The 21,958-nt window shown below is 35.9% G+C and overlaps 1 protein-coding gene across 5 annotated transcripts in view; it reads right to left on the reverse strand.

Moving 5' to 3' along the window:
- The window catches only part of RASSF8 (Ras association domain family member 8), a 125,212-nt gene that overhangs the window by 74,253 nt on the left and 29,001 nt on the right, over nt 1-21,958 (reverse strand). Inside the window, exons 3-5 of one of the 5 annotated variants that reach the window (XM_027592038.2) lie at nt 16,345-16,475; nt 15,713-15,831; nt 14,321-14,418 (exon numbers count right to left, since the gene is read on the reverse strand). The exons of 1 other annotated variant lie outside the window; for it this stretch is intronic. The gene's annotated coding sequence lies outside the window, so the exon portion shown is untranslated. Of the gene's footprint in view, nt 1-14,320; nt 14,419-15,712; nt 15,832-16,344; nt 16,494-21,958 lie in introns of all 5 variants that reach the window. 3 more of the 5 variants (XM_027592037.2, XM_027592040.2, XM_027592041.2) reach the window with 3 other exon arrangements.

Consider the following 21,958-nt stretch of genomic DNA (forward strand, 5'->3'; position numbering starts at 1 on the left):
TTTTAAAAGCTCAACTCACTTTTATGATTAGCAAAAATATAAATAATATATAAGCACAGTATCAAGAGTGATATACTGATATGAGGCCAGACGGGAAGATGACTTCTATTGCTCCGTCTTCAGAAACACAGGAAGCTGTTTACATCCACCGAAAAAAGGCTTATCTAAAATTCACACAACCAACACTCAAGTATTCATTGCCAGTTACAGTGCTATTTGGGGGAGAAGCAGAGATTTGGTTTTCTTACTCTTTAAATATTAAATGCCTGACAGCTTTTGTTAAAGTCATTTGTAATATTTATTAAGTACTTATCATATGCCAGGAACTGTTCTAAATGCTTTGAGTGTATCAATTTATTTAGTCTTCATAATAGTCTTAAAAGGTAGACACTATTATTGTCCCTACTTTTTATAAGAGGAAACCATGGCACAGCAAAGTTACAAAACTTGCCCAAGATCACATACCTTATGAGGAGTAAGGCCAGGATCTGAATCCAGGCAGTCTGCAACCAGACCTCAAACCATGAACTAATAAACTCAACCATCTAATAAAAGAAATAATTAAGCAGAATATACATTATACTTAATGGTTTCAAAAAAGCATTTACTACTAAAGGTCTACTATTTGCCACACATATGATAAAAGATTTAAAGACACTAGATTTAAACTGAAGTTCATGGGTCAGTCTCCATTTCTCAATTAATTATGTCCTCACATTTACTTGACTCAGCTGTTTGTGGGACTAGAGGTGAAGAGGAAGCAAGGGCCTAGAAGAATACTACTAACAAAATAATATTGCTTATGAAAAAGAAGAAAGCTCTTCTGGGAAATATTTGACTAATATTTTGAACAATAAGTTCTGGGGAAAATCTCAAAGGACCTCCTAATTATATAACACTCAATCAAGTCAAACATCTACTGTTTTCAGTGCAGACTTCTTTCCATGGACATATGACTGTCGACAATTAGATAAAGCAGCATCAGGCCTCATCCCAGAAGAAACTGCAATAAAAACTTCTGTCATCTGATAGTACTTCTCCCAGATTCATTCATATATAACGGTATAACTTTTGCATGAAATGCCTCCAGATCTAAAAAATAGGATCCTTAATCAGTTACCTTTTATATCATTCATAGTCATGGACTTCTTGCCATTCCATGAGCCACTTTAAAATGAAGAAAACTTTCTCGCTTGTAAGTTCAATGGGCTTTTCCTCAGTCTCATAATCAGCAACTTCCCAGTTATAAGAGAATCACTGACCATATCTCTAACCACCTCCATCCTTTCTCTTCAAAGTGTGTCTGCTGCCTGCCCCTCTAGATACTTCCTCCTGATGGAAGCTCCTCAGAGCCATCTTTGTATATCTCTCCCCACTATTCCTTCAGCTGACTCTCATTTTGTACACAAGCACATCTGCACCTTCTCTACACATCTGGTCCTAAATGTTCTTCTTATGAAAATCTGTCAACTCAGATAGTATGATCAAGATGGTCCATGATTCTCTATTATACCTTTATCACTATGGCTCCCTCAGAGGCGACAAGCACAAGACCATATGACAATATTCTCCAGGACACAAAAGCTTGAGAATTCTCTGGGTTCTGCAGATGTTGCTGTAAGGCTTCCTTCAGTTTCTGAGGTACAAAGATGGATAATTCCTCAGATGACCTCAGAATCTTTCTCAGATCTGCACTGGGCAGAACAAGAAACTCAATTCTTAGGACTGACAAAATAAGTGATAACCTCCTCTCACCCTTGGATTCCAAAGATGGAAAGAAAAATGGTACCAGGGCTCTTAGAACTCTTAAAAGTGACAAATGTACTAAGCTAGAGAGGGACAGTTTCTATTCTCGTCTTCGCAAACAGAACTGATCCTCATCAGTCTCCCTTCTATCCCCCAGTTCCCTCTCACCAGCCTCTTAAGTATCCAAAATTTCATGTTCCTGGCCCAAAGGCCCCAACCAATCATTCCCTACTCTGTCTCATCACTAACAATACAATTTTGCGGCCCAGAAGCATTTATTTTCTTCTTTACCAAGTCTTCCTCATGTTTGTTAGTCACCAAAGTTGACCAGATATGGAGGAAGGAGAGGAGTATCAGACTGACTAAGCACATTAATCTCCAACTGATAATATGAGAAGAGATAATTAGGGAAAAAGAGTTTTCTATTGTTCCTTAAACCACAGTACCCATTCTCAGGACCAGGGGAATTAGGGGGTGTGTAGCAAGCAAGGTGCCTAGGGTGCAAAATGCAATGAGGCATCATTCTCAAGTGCCAACATTGTATTTGCATTACTCTAAAGGTGAGTGCCTCCTTGTATTTTGTGCTCTTGTAGGTGCCTCACTTTCCTTATTTTAAAGGCCCTGTGCCATTGTGCCTACAAGCCAAAATGGTTAAGATTGTTCCAAGTGGACAAGAAGGACAAAATTTAGCTGTTCTAAAGTAGTTGCCTATGGAGAAGGAATTGGTTCTGCATTCCCTTCTAATTTCCCACTAATTTCTAATTTAGTGTCTGGCTAAAGCCTAAACCCTTTGGCTGGTACCTGATCAACTTTCCTAAACAAAAAAGGAAGAAACACTGGCGAGTGAGAAAGCCTTCTGGTCCCAGGGTCTCAAGATCTATTATGTATCAGTTAGCTATTCCAGGGCTATGGCATACCAGATGCTTGGAAAACTAGTGGTGCAGTCACAGGCACACCATGGCCAACCAGGATGCCAGTCCCCTTATATCAGCTCCAGCATCATCACGATCTCCTTTGATTTTTATAGTGGATCAGAGAATAAATAAGCACCTATATTACCCATCATAAAACAAAAACAAAAAACAAAACAACTTTCTTCTGATCCCACTTCCCCTACCAGCTATCCTCCGTATCTTATTCCCTTTTCATATTCTCTCCTTCCCTTCTCCCCTGAGTTCGTTCCTGTTAGGCTCTTACCCCTCTTACTACACCAAAACCAAGCTCATCCATCATGCTTAGCTCATTGTTAAATCTAAGAGTCAATTTATTACTCGCTCCTCCTGATACACTTTCTTCATTTGGCTTCCAGAACACCTGTACTCTCTTCTTGCGTTTCCTCCAACCTCACTGGTGTTCCTTCTCAATTTCTTCTCTAAGCTTTACTTAGGTTTGAGAATCTCAAATCTCAATCATAGGTCTTTCACTCTTTTCCACTTATATTCACTCCCTTGGTGATTTCACTCAACTTGATCATTTCTTAAAATACTATATACCTGACAATTCCCAAGTATTTCGAGCTCAGACCCCTCTCTCAACTTCAGCCTCACATTCAGATGCCTAGTCAACATTGCCATTCTGATGTCCAGTAGACATCTCAAACTCAACATGTCTGAAAAGAACTTACTCTTACCCCCCTTATCTGTTACACCCATACTCTTTCATCTCAGTTCAAAGCAACTAGAATGTATCCTTTTAGTTGCTTAGGCCCAAATGCCAACAGTTATCCTTGACTTCTTTCTCCCATAACCCATATCTAATCTGTCAGGAAATCCTGTTAGCTCTATCTCTATCTACCCTACGTAATTGCTAACCTGAATAACTGAAACAGACTCCTAATGAATCTTCCTGCTTCTACCTTGTGCTTCCTCCACCCTCAAACACGCTATTCTCAGCATGGAAGCCAGAAAGAAATAAAAGAAAAATATTTTATAATAGAGAGACATGAATTTAAATATATAAATGACAAAACATAATAAAGCATCTAGACCCTTATGTTTTCCCAGGCATACCTCGTTTTATTGTGCTTCGCTTTACTGCACTTTGCAGATCCTCTGTTTTTTTACAAATGGAAGGTTTGTGGCAACCTTGAAACAAATAAGTCTTTTCACACCATTTTTTTTTCTTTTTAACAGCATCTGCTCCCTTTGTGTCTCTCTCATATTTTGGTAATTCTCACAACATTTCAAACTTTTTCATTATTATTATATTTGTTATGGTGATTTGTGATCAGTGATTACCACTCACTGAAAGCTCTGATGATCGTTAGTATTTTTTAACAAGAAAGTATTTTAAAATAAGGTAGGTACATTATTTTTTTAGGCATAATGCTATTATATACCTAACAGACTATAGTGTAAATATAACTTTTATGTGCACTGGGAAACCAGAAAATTCATTTGACTTGCTTTATTGTGATGTTTGCTTTACTGCAATGGTGTGGAACCAAATCTGCAATCTCTCTGAGGTATGCCTATACCATAAATGCAACAGTTGTAAGTGCAGGTATGTAAGTGTAGGTCTGTTGATAGGAAACTCAAATACTACAAGGGGGACTGCTGTCTGTCACATGGTTATTAAGCTGGGGAACAACTCTTTTTCAAATTCTGAATTAAATATGATTTTCCCTTAATTTCCATAATAGTTGCATTCCTATAAAATTCATTATATATTAAGACAATGCAAAAATGCCTTGTGTATACATGTAAAAAGTATGTTCAGTTGTGGTTTTTCAATAGGAAAACAGAGTGGGCTATTCTAATAGCACTGTGTGGAACTGTCCTGTGTACCACAGGATGCCTGGCATCTCTGTTACCCATTCACTAAATGCCTGTAGCATTCTTTCTATCACTGTGATAACCAACAATGTCCTCCCAAATTTCCTAAACACCCCTGATGGTGGAACTACTCCTGCTTAGAAACACTATCTAGCATTACAGTCTCTAAACCAATAGAATCTCTTGACTCTGCAGTTGAATCAAAAGAAGCATGAACAACATACTGAAAAGCACAAAGCGCCATCCATCTTGAGTATGGAAATTAAATTTATTCAGGAATATTCTGGTGTATATCCATTGGTTCTCAGCCCAGAGAGTCCCCCTGTCCTAACATGTTGGTGAGCGTGGCTTTCTTGTGAGATGGGGATGGGATTATGATAGCCAACAACTATGCATTATAGATAATTTGAAACCTAGGGCTTCCATTTTGTAGTAGAAAAACAGATGGGGGAAGTTTAAGTGTACAGGAAAGAACATCGACTGATTAGGAATCAAAAGATGTGTGTTGTAAGAGATGTATCCACCTATTTGACAGATTTTTATCTACTAGCTAGGCACTGGGACCACAAATATGTGTAGAAGAGTTTCTGCCCTAGAGAAGATGTCTAAAGGGAACAAATCATTCTCCAACTGGGCCTTGGTTTCTTCTAGCTCAAATCTGAATGTTCAAAGTGCTTTCCAAGTAAAAAATAAAGATTTTATATATGTGCTATAGTGTAGCACAGGGAAAATACAAAATGAAGCAGGCAAGATGGTATTAGAACTAAGGTAGTCACCCATATGACATTATTTTTTTCACATGATGATATAAATATTACTATATGAAATTACTATTTTGTTAACAGTTCTACTTTTTGAGATAATAAAAAGATGGAGTGTATACATTCAAACAATTCTTGGGAGCAAAAGGAATAGAAATGGCAGTTAATATCAGCATGTTCTTTTCTGAAAGTGTTATCTGCTGTACAAAAAAAAAGCAATTTTTCATTTCATCCCTCACACAATTCACATTTTGACAAGGCAAAATTTGCAAAAAATTTTTGCACAGTAAAATTGTCTGGTGGCTATAGAGCAGCTCACAGGAGAAAATGTTAACAAAATGAATGGAATGTTAAATCAACTGGCTGGAAACAGTACAGCTTTTAATGTTATCTATTTATATCTAATTTTTTAAGTGCAAATATTTTATTTATTTATTTTTACATATTTTATTTATTTATTTGACAGAGAGAGACACAGTGAGAGCAGGAACACAAGCAGGGGCAGTGGGAGAGGGAGAAGCAAGCTTCCTGCTGAGCAGGGAGCTGGATGCGGGGCTCGATCCCAGGACCCTGGAATCATGACCTGAGCTGAAGGCAGACGCTTGACGACTGAGCCACCCAGGTACCCCTAAGTGTGAACATTTTAAAGTAGCAATATCCTTTTGAAGAGTGAGGATATGTTAAATATTTAATTTCTTAAGATTACAGAGAAACTATAAAGAATAAAGAATGTGAGTAATCTTTCTCGTTACAGAAATTTCTTAAGTTTAGGTTGCTCCAAATCATAAACACTTCTACTTCTTCTCCAAATAGAACTTTATCTACTTATAATTTTGATCCTTTCAATACAATAAAGCCCAGATCCCCAGAAAAGGTTGTTTGTATCAATTAGAGTAAGAATCCCATTTTTTTAAATTAGGCATCCCCTCCCCATCCACATTCATATCCACACTTAGCTGTACTTGTTAAGCCCCAAACACATCCTTGCTCCTTATGAACCGTTCTAGGCTTGGCATATGCCATTTCCCAGGCCATTTTCAAAGATTTTCTCCCTACTCCCTAAAGACCTACTCACCATTAAACAATTAAATGGTATCCACAAGCAGCCTTCCTTAACCTTTGTACAAACTTCTTCCCCATATGCTCCCATCATACCTTCTTCATTCCACAACTGCATAATTTATGATATGACTAAAATCATTTACTACCAATCTATAAGCCTGAAGACTGGGCAATACCAGGCAATAACAAACACAGATTTGTTAATGAAGAGAACAACTATGGAAGATAATGGTGAAAATGCTGTGGTCATCTTGCCAAAGACCCAAACCTTGAGGTCTATTACTTCCTCCAGTTTTGTGTTATTAAAATTTATTTATAAATTATAAGAATCAAATTTGGTACATATATTACCAATTATCCTATTAATTTTCAAGGTTTCAGCTAGATTTTTTCCCCCAGGAAATACATCTCTGCAGCTGATGTGCAAAACAAGTGTCTTTGATTCACACAAAGTCTATTAAATGCATAAACATTCATATTTGAAATATTTAAGGAAAAAAAATCCTCCTATTTAGACTATGAACCATCCAAAAAATAGAAAATCACAAAAGGAAAAAAAAAATACAGCAGAGAATTTACAGAGAAAGCAGGTGTGGTTCCTGAACACTACAGTTCATACCTTTCGATGTTAAAAAGTGCTTAATTGAAGCAATATAGACCAACTCTCCACTGTAAAGTGAGGAACCACATGTGCAGTTGGTTATGACTACCACCTACCATGTCCAGTCAAATGAACACTAAGGAAGTGTGAGAGGTCAGTACATAACACAGCTATACACAAAACTTCATCCATCAGCATAGCTAAGGTAATTTGCGGAGACAGAATTAACAGGTGTCTAATTTCCACATTTATACTGTATTTATGAGATCACAATTTCATTTAATCTTTACAGCCACCCTGTGAGCTAGTTATTGTTAACCTCAATTTAACGAGTAAGGAACTAAAGCTCAAAAAGATGAATGGGACCTCACTTGTCCTATATCCTCACCGTCTCACTTAATGACAATGACCTGTGTTCTCTGAGCATGAACCACAAATCTGGTACTACCAGTATACCCCGAGTGACCACTCATCCTGGTTTGCCTAGAACAGCAATGGTGTATTACATTGTTATCCCAGCATAATTATCAATAGTGCCATGTTTCACTCTCCAAAGTGTCTGGTTTGAAAAATTACACAGTTTCCATAAGGACAGAAGAATGAAAGTCTGCTTACATAAAACTATATCTAGCCTAAGTCTGAAACAAGATTGAAGCATTTGGGGAAAATACCACTCTTTTAATAAAAATGGTGATAATTATCATACACTGAATTTTGTACATGCTAAGACCTTTACATATACAGTTGACTCCCACAGGTTTGAACTGTGTGGGTATTGGAAAAAACAAATTCACTGTTAAAAGCTGTATTCAGGAAGAACAGCACAAAAAAATTAAAGTTAACACTTAAGACTTCAGAGGCACAGCATCTCATGCTGGGTGTATTTCCTAAAAATTATTAAGTTTCTTCCCCAGGTATAATTGCTGTAAACAAAACAGTAGAGTCAATGGGAAAGGGGAGAGAAGGGTAAATAATCAAAGTGGCTACAGAATTAAAATAATTGTCCTAATTCTCCCATTTAATCCATAAAGACTTTAGTAAGTTTGATTCAATGTCATTGGCAATCAATATTTGAACATTTAAACTGCTGTGGCACTTGATACATAGGCATGGGGGAAAGGGCTGAGATTTAAACATAGGAACACATTACTCTTTATCATTCTCAGGGATGTTGGGCCCCACACTCCCAGGAGGCATAATTACCAGACGCATAGGTATATACCACAGCCTAACATGAATGGTAGCTGGGGAGTGCAGTCTGTTAAGCCCTAACCAGAGACTCTGATGATCCCCTCGTTTTTTAATTCTGTATATAACAAATCTCAATAAATGTTTTTACAATAATTTTTTCAAGAAGATACATAATGAAATCTTAGACACTTGATCAACCTTAGATGTTTAGAAAACTAAATCTATTTTCACATTTCTGATTATAAATATATTTGTTTTAGAGAATCTGTAATTTGATAATAATAATTATTCTTGTAGTTCTACCACTTGCAGTCATCATTAACACTTTGCATATTGCCTCCTCATTTGTTTTCTTAGTAAATATACTTAAAAATTAAAGGTTATGGTTTATATTGTGTCCTGACATTGTTAACTTTTTAGATTACTCTCATTTTTCCATTTCATTAAATAGAAAAAAAATTATCTATAAATAAGCAGGTATGTAGATAGGTAGGTAGGTAGACAGATTACATTACTAGCTGCAACACCATCTACCCTGTAGTTTCATTACATGAGCATTCCGGTCTATCTTCTCCCACAGTCAACATTAGGAATTATATTGGTCTAGGTTACATCTTACATAAAGGTCAATCATGTATGTCTCATGTACATGTTTTTGAATCTTTAATGATATGATATACCAAATACGACAATCCTTTATTAAGTACTAAGACTGAACAAATCTTTAGACCTATATGAAGTTTAACAGTTTCCTGCCCGTGGGCCATTCACATTTCTTAAGAGTTTAATCCTCAGCATAAATTTTTGTTGCTACTATGAATGGTCTCTTTTTTTTCTATTTTTGAACTGATTATTACTACTATACAAATCATGCTATTTACATTACAATGGAATTTTACTACATTAGTTTGAGTATCTTGGGTATTTTTTTATTATCTACAAATAATCCTGTCCTTTCCAATAGTTTTCTTTTTCTGTTCTTAATACACTGGCTAAATATTTCAGAGTTACTTTAGTAGTGATGGCAGCAAGTATGCTGCTAATTCTAATAGGAGATAAAATTCTAGTGTTTCACCATTATTAGTATTTTGCCTATTGGCTTGATTCCTAATTTGTTTAAAAAATTGCAGATACTTCCCATAAAATGTTTATAGTAAATATTTCTAACAGTGCGATAATAGGTGATTATATTTTCCTTCAGTTTCCCAGTAAATGGATTATCTAGGTTTTCTACATCTACCTTATACTTTTTAAAATTCAAATTTTGATTTATGTTTTTAAAAAAATTATCCATTTGATTGAGTCTCATATATATGTGGAAAAGTTTCTACAAGAATTTTACCATTTTTATCTACAAATAGCTACAGTTATATCCAATAGCAGCTAATTTTGTGTATTTTTATTACTTAGACTAGTCACAAACTCTTCCAATTTATCTTCCAAGATTCCTAAAATGAATGGACACACATATCTTTATCTCCTTATTTCTCCTAATGTTCCTTGCTTAAGGAGAATGTTTTTAACTCCAAATTACCTTGATTAGTAATCAGTATCTTGCAAAAAGCAAAAGAGTGAAGAAAACCCTAAAAAAGTTTTGTCCTTAGAAACAAAATTCTACTGTCCTTTGTGAAAGAGAACATATCTAAAAAATGCCTGGATACAAATTTCTCAAATTAAACTTATTCTGCTAATAAAAATGATACCTCATCCTTTTTAAATACATTCATGCTTAAGTACAAGATGCCATAAAAGAAATATATTAACAATTTGGTATTAGGAAAATCCTAACATTCCCAGATCAGAGTTCCATGAAAACCAGATTCCAATACATTTAATACTAAAAACTTGCATGTTCACAAATGTATGTGGCAATGTCTTCAAATCCTTATTAAAGTCCGTTTTTTTTCATATTTTATTAAGTAACCATTATACTGAACCTATCTTGTCATCTGAAATAGTTTGAGATACAGTATCAGAAAATGCCAAGTTCATTCTTTGGGGTAAATACCTAGTAGTGCAACTGCTGGATCATATGGTAGCTCTATTTTCAACTTTTTGAAGAACCTCCATACTGTTTTCCAGAGTGGTTGCACCAGCTTGCATTCCCACCAACAGGGCAGGAGGGTTCCCCTTTCTCCACATCCCTGCCAACATCTGTCGTTTCCTGACTTGTTAATTTTAGCCATTCTGACTGATGTGAGGTGATATCTCATTGAGGTTTTGATTTGGATTTGGATTTCCCTGATGCCGAGCGATGTTGAACACTTTTTCATGTGTCTGTTGGCCATTTGGATGTCTTTGGAAAAATGTCTGTTCATGTCTTCTGCCCATTTCTTGATTGGATCATTTGTTCTTTGGGTGTTGAGTTTAAGAAGTTCTTTATAGATTTTGGATACTAGCCCTTTATCTGATATGGGGAGGGTATGTGCTATAGTGAGTGCAGTGAAGTGTGCAAGACTGTTGAATCACAGATCTGTACCTCTGAAGCAAATAATACATTATATGTTAAAAAAAAAAAGAAGAAGAAGATAGCAGGAGGGGAAGGATGAAGGGGGGAAATCAGAGGGGAAGATGAACCATGAGAGACTATGGACTCTGAAAAACAAACTGAGGGTTTTCTAAGAGGATGGGTTAGCCTGGTGATGGGTATTAAAGAGGGCATGTTCTGCATGGAGCACTGGGTGTTATACGCAAACAATGAATCATGGAACACTACATCAAAAACTAATGATGTAAAGTATGGTGATTAACATAACATAATTAAAAAAGAGAGAGAAAATGCCAAGTTCAAATAAAACAGTTAACTTTTCATTTTTACTCTGCCAGGGAAATTTCAAAGAGTAAGAAATGCAAGCTGCTACTCATCTAAAAACAGAAATGAAATAATTAGATCACAATTGATGGCTCCTTTCTCAGAGAAGAAAAAAAGATGAATGCAACTGGAATGTTTATTGTCACTGAAATTCTTCAGGCCTGGATTCCAAGTATAGGTTTGATGCAGGTTACTATGACAACTTAAATTACAGAAAATGTCCTCCCTTCTTCTACCAAGTTTTTCTGCCAAAAGATCATTTCCAGCCTCCTAAAATCTGTGTACATGAGTTACCTGTAACAACAATAAACATCTCTTTACAAGTTTTATTTAGAAATGCCCCCATCTAAACCATTAAAACCAAGTATAAGCAAATAAAAAGTATTTTCCATTAAATCTACATGGGGCAGAAAACCTAACCTGAAAACACACACACACACACACACACACACACACACACACACACACACACACACACACAGCTTAAAATAAAGTATTTTGAAGTTGGGGGGATGGGTTAGCCTGGTGATGGGTATTAAAGGGGGCACATTCTGCATGGAGCACTGGGTGTTATGCACAAACAATGAATCATGGAACACTACATCAAAAACTAATGATGTAATATATGGAGATTAACATAATAAAAAATGTGAAAAATAAAAATAAATAAAAATTAAAAAAAAAAGAAAAAGTATTTTGAAACTACTCCCCACTACCAGAAGCACCCTATACTATCATCATAAGCTTCATTACAGAAACTATGGGTAATTACTTACAAGGCAGTTTTGAAAGAAAATTATAGGGCTAAGTCCTGTTTATCATTCTTTTCCTTCTAATGCCTTTTATAGGAAGGTACCAGAAAAGGGGGATGGGAGAAGAATGCAGTCCTATTCCGAACAGAGAGAGAAGTAAATAAATAATCTGCAAAATCTTATTTTGTTTTATGTAATCTATCTTTTTTACATAAAATAGTTTTAAAGTTTGTTCTCACACAGCCTCAAATTTACAAACCTAGGAAAAGATGCCTTGTGATAAATAAAATGTGAATTATTCTCTATCATTCCCTAAAAGAATAATGGCTCAGGAAAAACTGCATCATTGTGGAGAAAATGTAATTTAGTAGAAATAAATATTCTGATTGTAAAACATTAAAAATTTAAAGCTGCTCCATTAAAAAAAAAATTTAAGGTAGCTTTACAGTGTACCAATACCGAGAATTCAAAGCTGGTTTTGTTGCTATCAAAGTTAACATGACTGAAATTAGATGCTTCATTCAAAAAGGTTTAGGGAACTCACATACCCTCTTTCAATGAGTAAACTGGATTACTGGATCCAAGAGCAAAACAGTTTTATGTATAGCTCTACCACATCCAGACAAAACTCCATTTAAAAAAGGAAAACAAGGCAGTATGTTAAGGGAGTCTCTATGCACTTGAAGTCAAGAATTAAAGGCTGTTAATTTTTAGCATACTAAACATTTGAAAAGAAACAGTAAAAAATTAACTCTTTGGCAGTGAACTCCAAGCAACTCCCACATCTCCTACCTGTTATGTGGGGATAACTACCAGTGTTCTAAAAGAAACAAAATAATTGAAACATTCAAGCCCTAGTGTACACAATCTCTAAACATTAAATCTGAACCACAGTTCCTCTTGGTATAACTTTTACATAAATCCTACCAAATAGAAAATAATTAATGTAAAGAAAAGAAAGATTTACAGAATAGCTTTATCAGTGATAAAAGCTAAATCTAAAATTTAAGTGATGACACAATTATGGAGAGAACTATAGTAAGTGGGACTACATAATACATTTTGTTCCTTATACTTTTCTTCTTTAGACTGTATTACAAATAACAGGGCTTAACTAGAATTTTTCAGCTCTTACATGGATATAACAAAATTGCTTGATTAGAATCAGACTGTCTTTTACTTTCAACACTTGGGGCCTTCTAGTCATGGATTTTGCTAATGCCACAAGCAATACAACAGGGTCTACAGGAAGAAAACGGACGAGTGAGGATAACAACTTGTGGTTTTAGGAATCCATTTCCCTCCACATAGTTTAGCAATTACTACAAAGCTCTAAGGTCATACTTTTTTATTTCAGGGGGGAATTAATTATGTAAGACCTTTGAAAATCATCGAGGCAAAAATGCAAGCACATAACTTTTGCAAATGAGGGACTAAGGAATTTCTGAGACAGCATGCTGGCTGGTGCCCTTAAAGAGTTTATTCACCTGTAAAATGTGAACAGTTTATTCACAAGTGATTCACATACTACAAACAAGGTCAAATTATTTTCCCTTCTGAGACCAATGAGTCACTTTAATGTTCAAGAGAGGATACACATCAAATGTACAAAAAGCAAGCGAAAATTAATTTAGTTGTATATTCCCACCTCAAGAGACTTTGTGACCCCCTTTACTTAATGAAGCCAATTACACTACTTAAGGGATGGAAGCTCACACTATAAGCTATTTCAGACTTACTGAGATCTTCTAACCTTCACTGTTAGAAATACTTTTCTGCTTTAAAAGAGGCTGCTATCCATCGATTGATGAATGGATAAAGGTGTGGTGTGCATAATAAATATATATATTTAAAATAGAATATTATTCAGCCATAAAAAAGAATGAAGTCTTGCCATTTGCAACGGCGTGGATGGACCTAGAGAGTATAATGCTAAGTGAAATAAGTCAGAGAAAGACAAATACCATCTGATTTCACTCATACGTGGAATTTAAGAAACAAAACAAGCAAAGGGAAAAAATTAGAGAGAGAGACACAAAACAAGAAACAGACTCTTAATCATAGAGAACAAACTGATGGTTACCAGAGGCGAGAGGGGTGGAGATGGGTTGAATAGGTGATGGGGATTAAGGAGTGCACTTGTTTTGAAGAGCACAGGGTGATGTATGAAAGTGTTGAATTACTATATTGTACCCCAGAAACTAATACAACACTGTATGCTAACTAACTGGAATTAAAACAAAAACTTAATCAATCAATCAAACAATAAAAAAAGATGCTCTCAATTTAAAGCATGAGTACAATAATGCTTGGGAAACCTAAGAGTGGTGACATACTAATTTGCAAAAATTTGCTTCAGACTTCAAATTTGAAATCTAAAGCATGTTTCATAATGCTATTAGTGTCAACCCAAATTTGAACCTAGGGTTTATACTACACTGGCAAAAGATACTATTGCTAATTAAACTTTATACTTATCTAAACATAGGGCTTACAAATGATGATTCTTGAGAGTTCACCAGTGAATACAACCTCTGAAAGCCTCCCAAAATTTTGAAAAATTGTTTTAAAAATGATACTCTTCTAGGATATAGGCAAGGAGTACAAATATGCCGACTCACCTTATGGCACTGGAGTCCCCAAGTGGAAGGAGTGTCGAGGTAGTCTTGAGGAACAGTAGAGCACCAGACAGGTATTCTAGGAAGAGGTACACAGGCACCTGAAAGGGTACACAGTGTTCTTATAGTCCTGGCTCATTTTTATCTTAAAAATGCTAAACCACCCCATCTTAACTTATAATCATCAAAGACCAAATAAATAAGCTTTAGCTTCAAAAGTTTTCCCAAGAAGAATTTTTCATCCCCTTTCTGACTTCCCCCTTACTCATTTGAACTACAATACTTGTGGGGTGAGTCTGTTTTCTGTTTGGTTTCAATTAGCATTTTTCTGCCATTGAAAAAAGAATCTCAGTTGTTTCTGAAAAAGGTCATTTGATGGGCCCATGGTGTTCTAGGAAAGACTGTGTGCTGCCTTATTCTCCTGACCAAAGCTTCCTACAACACCACAATAATTTCTTGAAAGCAGTTGAACAGACATTTGGAAAACTGCCTAAACCCAGGGCCTAGAAGTGACGTTGAAGGAGAGATCTCAGGTTTTCAGTCTTCAAAAATAAAAACAAAAACCTGCCACACTTTTCCTTGGTGAGTATATATTATTACCACCAGCTAACCCAAGAAAAAGGGTAACTTGGCACCAGTTCTTTTGACCATTCTATTGCCTAATGCTGTGAGAATGTGAAACTCTGCCATTAGTTATAAAGAAAGCCTAAGAAAGAAATCTTGGCCACAAGGCGGGAATTGATGCAATTCAGATGTCTGCCACATTCAGACTATGCCCTTACCAGATGTTTCTGCATTTATTTATAGAAAGGTTTACTTTAGTAACAAGACCATCTTCCATCAACTATTTTTTTTGCACACCAAGACACTGAACTACTTTTATTATGAGTAGAAAATATCATGAAAAAAGTTACAATCCTTAAAATCTTAGTTATGAAATAATATGAAATATCAAATTAGAAATAGTGTAAAGAGAGAGAGCCCAAATCTGATGAAAACTATCAGAAAATATATAAATTTCAAACACAACTGAAGACAGGGTAAGTTACTCCAAAATTTCCCCTTCCATAGCTGGGCTCTCCCTGCAAGGCTACTATATCCCTGAATGGAGACACTGTCTCTCAGTCTCGTTATTAGACTAACATTTCATATAACTTAATAGTTGTATAAAAACACTACCCATTTCTGGATTATTTTTTACATAGTGTTATGGCTGCAGTGCAAAGGTGCATTAGTGCATGCTTCCAAGTTTTCAAAGAAAAAGCGGGCAGCACTCACATTAAAATTCTCATGAAAACAAATAAGCTTTAAGCGAACTAGATATCACGGAATTCCTGTTTCATCATTTTATGTCAGATGGGTTAGAGCCTTCTGGCTTCAACTAGACCTACCTACCTCCTAAAGAAGCCAAAGAAAGACACATATTTGAGGCTCATGTGTCTTGGTAAAAGAGCCTGTCCATGGAGCATGTCATCCAAAAAGCAATGAAGAGTCAGCCCCGCTGGGAGAGAGTACTGGAAGACGAATTAAAAACCACGTGAGAAAGGCTAAATAGACTAAGCATCCTAATTTCCACCCTTGGGCCTAGAAGCCATCTGGAATCCAGCTCTCTGCCAAAGGGATTCTTATTTATCTAAATTAAAAATCTCATTTTTTACCTGTCTTTTCTTCTTTAAAGCCTCATCTTTCTTTTCAGTTTTGTTTTCAAGAAAAAATCTTTCTTTTTTAATTTAATTTTATTATGTTATGTTAATCACCATACATTACATCATTAGTTTTTGATGTAGTGCTCCATGATTCATCGTTTGCGTATAACACCCAGTGCTCCATTCAATAAAGAGGGCATGTATTGAATCAAAACAATCTTTTGAACCTGGGAAGTGGGCAGCTGAGGAGTTTCTAAAATTGACATAATCATTATCTTCTTTTATCCATAAAATAAGGTTATCAATTCTAGAGCCAGGAATTTAAAGGCCAAGTAGATTATTGTGCCTATTTCCTCATGTATAATTCAAACTGATACTTACATATATGCTAACATTAAAATCTCTCCTTTTTAGATTTTTATAATTGCAAAATTCTGGATGAGTCACGGTTCTTTGAAATGGATGGGAAGTGTCCTGGTTTTGCCAGTGTCCTGGGAACGTGCTTGGGATGCCTGTGGGAAATGCCAAAACTGACAAGAAGCAAGGGTCTCAGGCTCTTGTATACTTGTATGCACCTCTCTAGTCTCCTGTGAGGCTTCAGTCCTCTCCCTACTGATATCTATAACCATCCTAACTATTCAACCCATTGCCCACACCACTTAAAATACACACACACACACACACACACACACACACACACACACACACACACACAAAAAGAGCAAATCCTACCATTCTACGGTTTTTAAAAGCCTCCACAAAAAAAGTTCAAACTTCTTTTGTTTTGCCTATAACGTAGTGACAATATTTTCCTAACTGCAAATATGGACATAAGATCTAGCAATTGTGAGAGTAGTCATGAGGCAGTAAGAAATTTGTGATTTAAACTGAGATAATCTCAGAAAATTTACAATGTACTGGGGCTCCACCTGCGACTCTTCACATCCTTGCATGCCACTGTCTAAACTTACTTCTGGTCATTCCCTTGAAGCTACCACATGACACGCCCCAGCCTCAACCCCACTGCTCAGCTCCTCTGCCTCTGGCTCTCCTTCATGCTGGCATCTCATGCCCGGGTTCCACCAACTTTCTGTGCTGACCAAACTCCAACTTACCCTCCAAGAGACAATTGTCTCCCTCAAATGTCTCACATTCCCTGGAAACCTTCCCTCATCCAAACTGATCATTCCAGAAAATCTCAAGTGGCTGGCTAATAGTACTCTCTGGTGCTGTTTCTTAAATCCCCACAACCCCACAACAATCCCCGAGGAAGGGAAACTATAAAAAGGGAATAATCAGAAAAGGAAACTAAAGAATAGAAAGGTTAAATAAGTGGTTCAAGGTCATAGAGCTAATAAATAAGGGAGCCAGAAATTGAACTCAAGCAAACTGACTTCAGAGCTCATGTTCTTCAACACCTGACCTCATCATCTTCAGTATGTACCTCTGTTGTAATACTTGGAATAATTATAATGAAATATTTGCCTTTCCTTGAGGGCAGAGACATTTTGCACTGCTATCTATATTCAAATGAAATGGACCAATAATTGATGTATGTCAACATGTACAATTTGGGATAAAAGATGTAAAATCTGAAAACCTCTACACTCCAGTAATTATATTATTTTTGATAAAATTAAATTTTAAGTTATCTGAACATTCACTGGACACTTGTGAATATTAGATTAAACATTCTAGTTTCTCCAAGGTAGCCCCCAAAGATCCTTGCCTCCTGGTCTTCGCACCCTTGTGTATTCTCCTCCCACTATGAGCAGAGTTAACATGTATAGCCAGCAGGATTATCATGGAAATGATGTGTGACTTCCAGGCTAGGTCGTAAAAGACAATGCAGCTTCTATCCTGCTCTCTGATCCTTTGCTCATGTTATTACGGATGGTCAAAACAGCCTTATGGAGAGGTCCACATGGTAAGAAACAGGCCTCCTGCCAACAACCAGTTCAAACTTGCCAGGCATGTGAGCAAACTATCTTGGAAGTGAATCTTTCAGCCCCAGTCAAGTCTTCACATAGACTACTTATAACATGGGATGGCATCTGCACTTCAATCTTATGTAAGATTCTGAGCTACAACCACCCACCTAGGACACTCCTGGATTCCTGATCTAAAATTTGGTGAGATAAAACAACATAAACAAACAAAACATTTATTATTTTAAGTCCCTAGGTTCAGAGCAATTTGTTATGCAGCAATAGATAACGAATATATATCTATTGTAACATACACAGCCTTTATTTAAATTAGTTTATAAGAATGCAAATAGAAGTTATTGATGCAAATGAACACAGTATCAGGTTACTGCAATTCCTATACACTGACCAAAACCACAATAGAATAAGAACAACTAAAGAGCAAAATAAATTCCAGTTTTCAAGAGATATTGCCTTTTTCCTTTCTTTCCCTTTTTTTTAAATAAATAAAATAAAGCATGCAAGACCTTCATCTGCTTGTAGGTATCTCTTAGTGACTGCTGATTGTTTGGTATATCCCCTTCCTCTAAACTAGGCCCATAGATGGATAATCAATGGACAACAGTGGCATTTTTATTACTGTAGAACTCAGAAAAGAGCTTATTGCTCCAGTTATTCAAGTCTTATAGGTCATATAAGAAAAAGTCTAAAGGTTTGGAGGAAGCTATTCTTTCCTCTGTGACTTCAAGATGCCTCAAAAGTTAAAAAAGCTCTTTTTATCAAAAAGAGAAAATCTCTCTAAATATTCAACTATATTCAACTATAAATAGAATGCAATAGCATACTTTCATAAGTGATATCTCTTTGTATACACAAAATAAATTAAAATCATAAATATTATGCAAATTTGAAAATCTCCTGAATTTTTAGTTTTTCTAATAAAAGAAAAGGTAGGAACATTCAAAGTTTTTTTTTCTTCTTTGACACCAAAACTCACAGCCATCCTACATTTGTGAATATGATTCAGTTGTATTAAAAGAAATATGCAATGTTAGTAAGAAAGGTATCTTAGGTTTTACATATTCCATATAAAATGTTAAAACAATAAAATGATTACAGAAATAATAAAGGTAGAAATAAATCCATTATGATGCTATTAGCTGTATTAGTTTGCAAAGCTGAGGGCAATGATAATAACAAAAAATAATTATTTATATAATAAACATTTACCAAACCCTTAATATATTTAAAATATAGTAGGGATTATAAATGTGAATAAGATATGGGTTTCTTTCCATTAATTCTGCAATATTTGTGTGACATAACTAATATGTAGTAATAGTAATACCAAGTGAATGTTTTGGAAGCACCAACAAGACCTGAAAAAAAGCTACAGTAGAGTTGATATTCCTGTGGATAGTCAGGAGGCCTTTGTGAAATAAGTCATTATACCTGCATATGACTGCAAATTTTTTGAGCTTTTTCATATTATGTTCAAATTCCCATTACACAAACGACAAAGCTGAGGCTCAGAAAGATTAGGTGACCTGATGTGAACGAAGTTCCTGCCTTTTAAAGAAGTTATAGTAGACACTTGGAAAATTAGTGCCAGGCAACACTATGCATAATTAGAAGCTATCCACTATCCTGTGAAGGTAAATCCTGACAGGCCCATTTTGCAGATGAAGATACTAAAATCTCAGAAAGATATGGTACCCTTCCAGGATCACATGGGGCTAGTAAATGGTGGAGCCCTGATGTGAACTCAGGAGTACTTGATTTGAAAGATCCTGCTTTTTTCTACCAGACTTCCATCCCAAGTTAGCATAACCCATGCTGATCCTAGGAAGTGTTCACATTCTTTACTGCACCTTCCCCATCTGGCCTAATAAACTGATCCATAAACCGTTAGAATTGAAATGCATCCTTGTTAGTCTGATTTGTTATTAAATGTCACACAGGAAATCAGAAGAGTGACAAAGAAGAAGGATAAGACAAAGGATATGATCAATTATTTCTTAAATAGCCGAGCAATCATTTTTGCTTAGATAAGTTTGAAAAATGCACTTCATAAGCTTTTCTAGACAACCTCTCCAAGGGTTGCTTGGATAGGGTCTTCTTCCCCTAGCTAACACTTAACCCACACAGCAAAATTGTTTCCAGATCAACTGCAGAGTTTGGTAAGCATCCATCAGATAATATAGGGTGTTTTTACTGAAGACCTATTACTCCAATTTGAGCTGGCCCCCCCCAAAATACACAGTTAAATGCATATAGGTTAAAGAACAAACAGAACTGTGTTAATAGAAGCTATGTTTCCCTGTAGAACACGCATCAGACAAATGTGACACTGGGACATATTAAACAGTTACATTAAGCAAGCACTTAGAAAGAAACAGCAGATTCTTGGTGTGGTCCAGTGATTAGGACAGCACACATGGCCCAGTGTTTAAGAGAAAACATCAAACTGATGGACGTATTAGGAGGGAAAAAGACCTGAAGAACAGAAAAGGAAGTGGGCTCCTTCTGCAAAACTGTCTTTACTGTCGCTTAGAAAGTACAAGGCTCTTTTGGGGGCACAGTGATTTTTCAGAAGAATTTAGGTGGGATAGGTATACCCGTGAAAGAGCTATTTCTAAGACCAGGGAAAAATTCAAATAAGTTAACTGGTCTTTGATTTAAATGAACTACAAAGGTTAATGATACCAGTGAAGCTGTGGCCAGTCCTTCAGCAGGTAGTTTCTCTAAACATACTAAAAGGATTAGAGATTTCCAGAATGTTTTGTGTTATTTGTTAGACACCCCCCCCCCGCCCACTGTACCATGGAATCCTGTTTCATTTCTTCTTTATAGTCCCAGCACCTCACACAGAATCTGGCACACTCACTAAATGAGGATGGGAGGAAGGCCAGCAGGAGGGGCTTGATAAAGCAGGAATTTAACATGCTATTTCCTGAGGTGGCATGCAGGCAGCCAGCTGATACAAATTTCTCTTTTCCTTCTCCACCTACAAGGACAGATTGGTTGGGAGGTAGGAGGACTACTTTTTAAATGAAAAAAAAAAACAAACTTGTGGGTTTTTTTTTTTTGTATTAACACAAATGAAATACCAAATATTGATTTTAGCCACCACTCCCCAATCACCCTGGAAATTTTTTAAAATACCACAGATTTCTCTAGTTAACCTCTTCTTAGCTTATCAAATTTGATTATCCAGCTTTATTTCTGTCAATTTATCATCTGTTCAATACTGCTCCCAGACAACAAGAAAAATCCCAAGATTGCTTTTAAAGACCTCACAGTTCTGATCAGAAGGTTGTCTGTGGGGAGGTTTTAAACTTTCTCCCATTTTTCTTCTATTGGTCTCAGAACTGACTTTTTAAAACCCTATCATAAAGAAGGGTATTTTCAAATGTGATGGATTCATTTTAAAAATAACACTAATTAGTTTCAAGTGACAATGATTTTCATTCTCCTTTTAAAATAGGAGTTGACAGAAAATTTTTAACATATATTTTTAAAAAAGGCAAAAAACAGAGAGCAAAGTATACCCTGATATTGAAATTGACAATTACTATGTAACATTTCAGCATGCTCAAGTATGTTTTAAACCATGATCTAATTTCCTAAATTGAACTGTTTCATAATGTATGTTAATCTTGAATAAATGTCTTCATTTCAGTTTGAAGAAGAGCATTAAGCAATAAGGCTACCTTAAGCTAAAGAAAAGAGTATCTTTATGTTTAAATGCTATTTAAGCCAGGCACTTGTAATTATTATACTTTACTTATTTCTGAGACCTTATCATTTCCTGCCTTAGTGCCTTAAGGAAGGGAAGTCCTTGGATCATTTCTGGAATTACAGTCTCCACAGGTTTGGTGTCTTTTCTCTTAGACCTTATGATATTGACTGTAATGCTATGCTAGTAATGTTCAATTTGCGTCCAGGTTAATCAAAATGAAGTTAGGAGGCAAGATTGTATGACATAGTTGCCATTGATGTATCATGGATTTTGGTCAGCTCATACCACATTCCAGTTCATACCATTCACTGTCTAGCAATGACTC

The sequence above is a fragment of the Zalophus californianus genome, chromosome 9, assembly GCF_009762305.2.
Source record: "Zalophus californianus isolate mZalCal1 chromosome 9, mZalCal1.pri.v2, whole genome shotgun sequence".
Taxonomy (NCBI): domain Eukaryota; kingdom Metazoa; phylum Chordata; class Mammalia; order Carnivora; family Otariidae; genus Zalophus; species Zalophus californianus.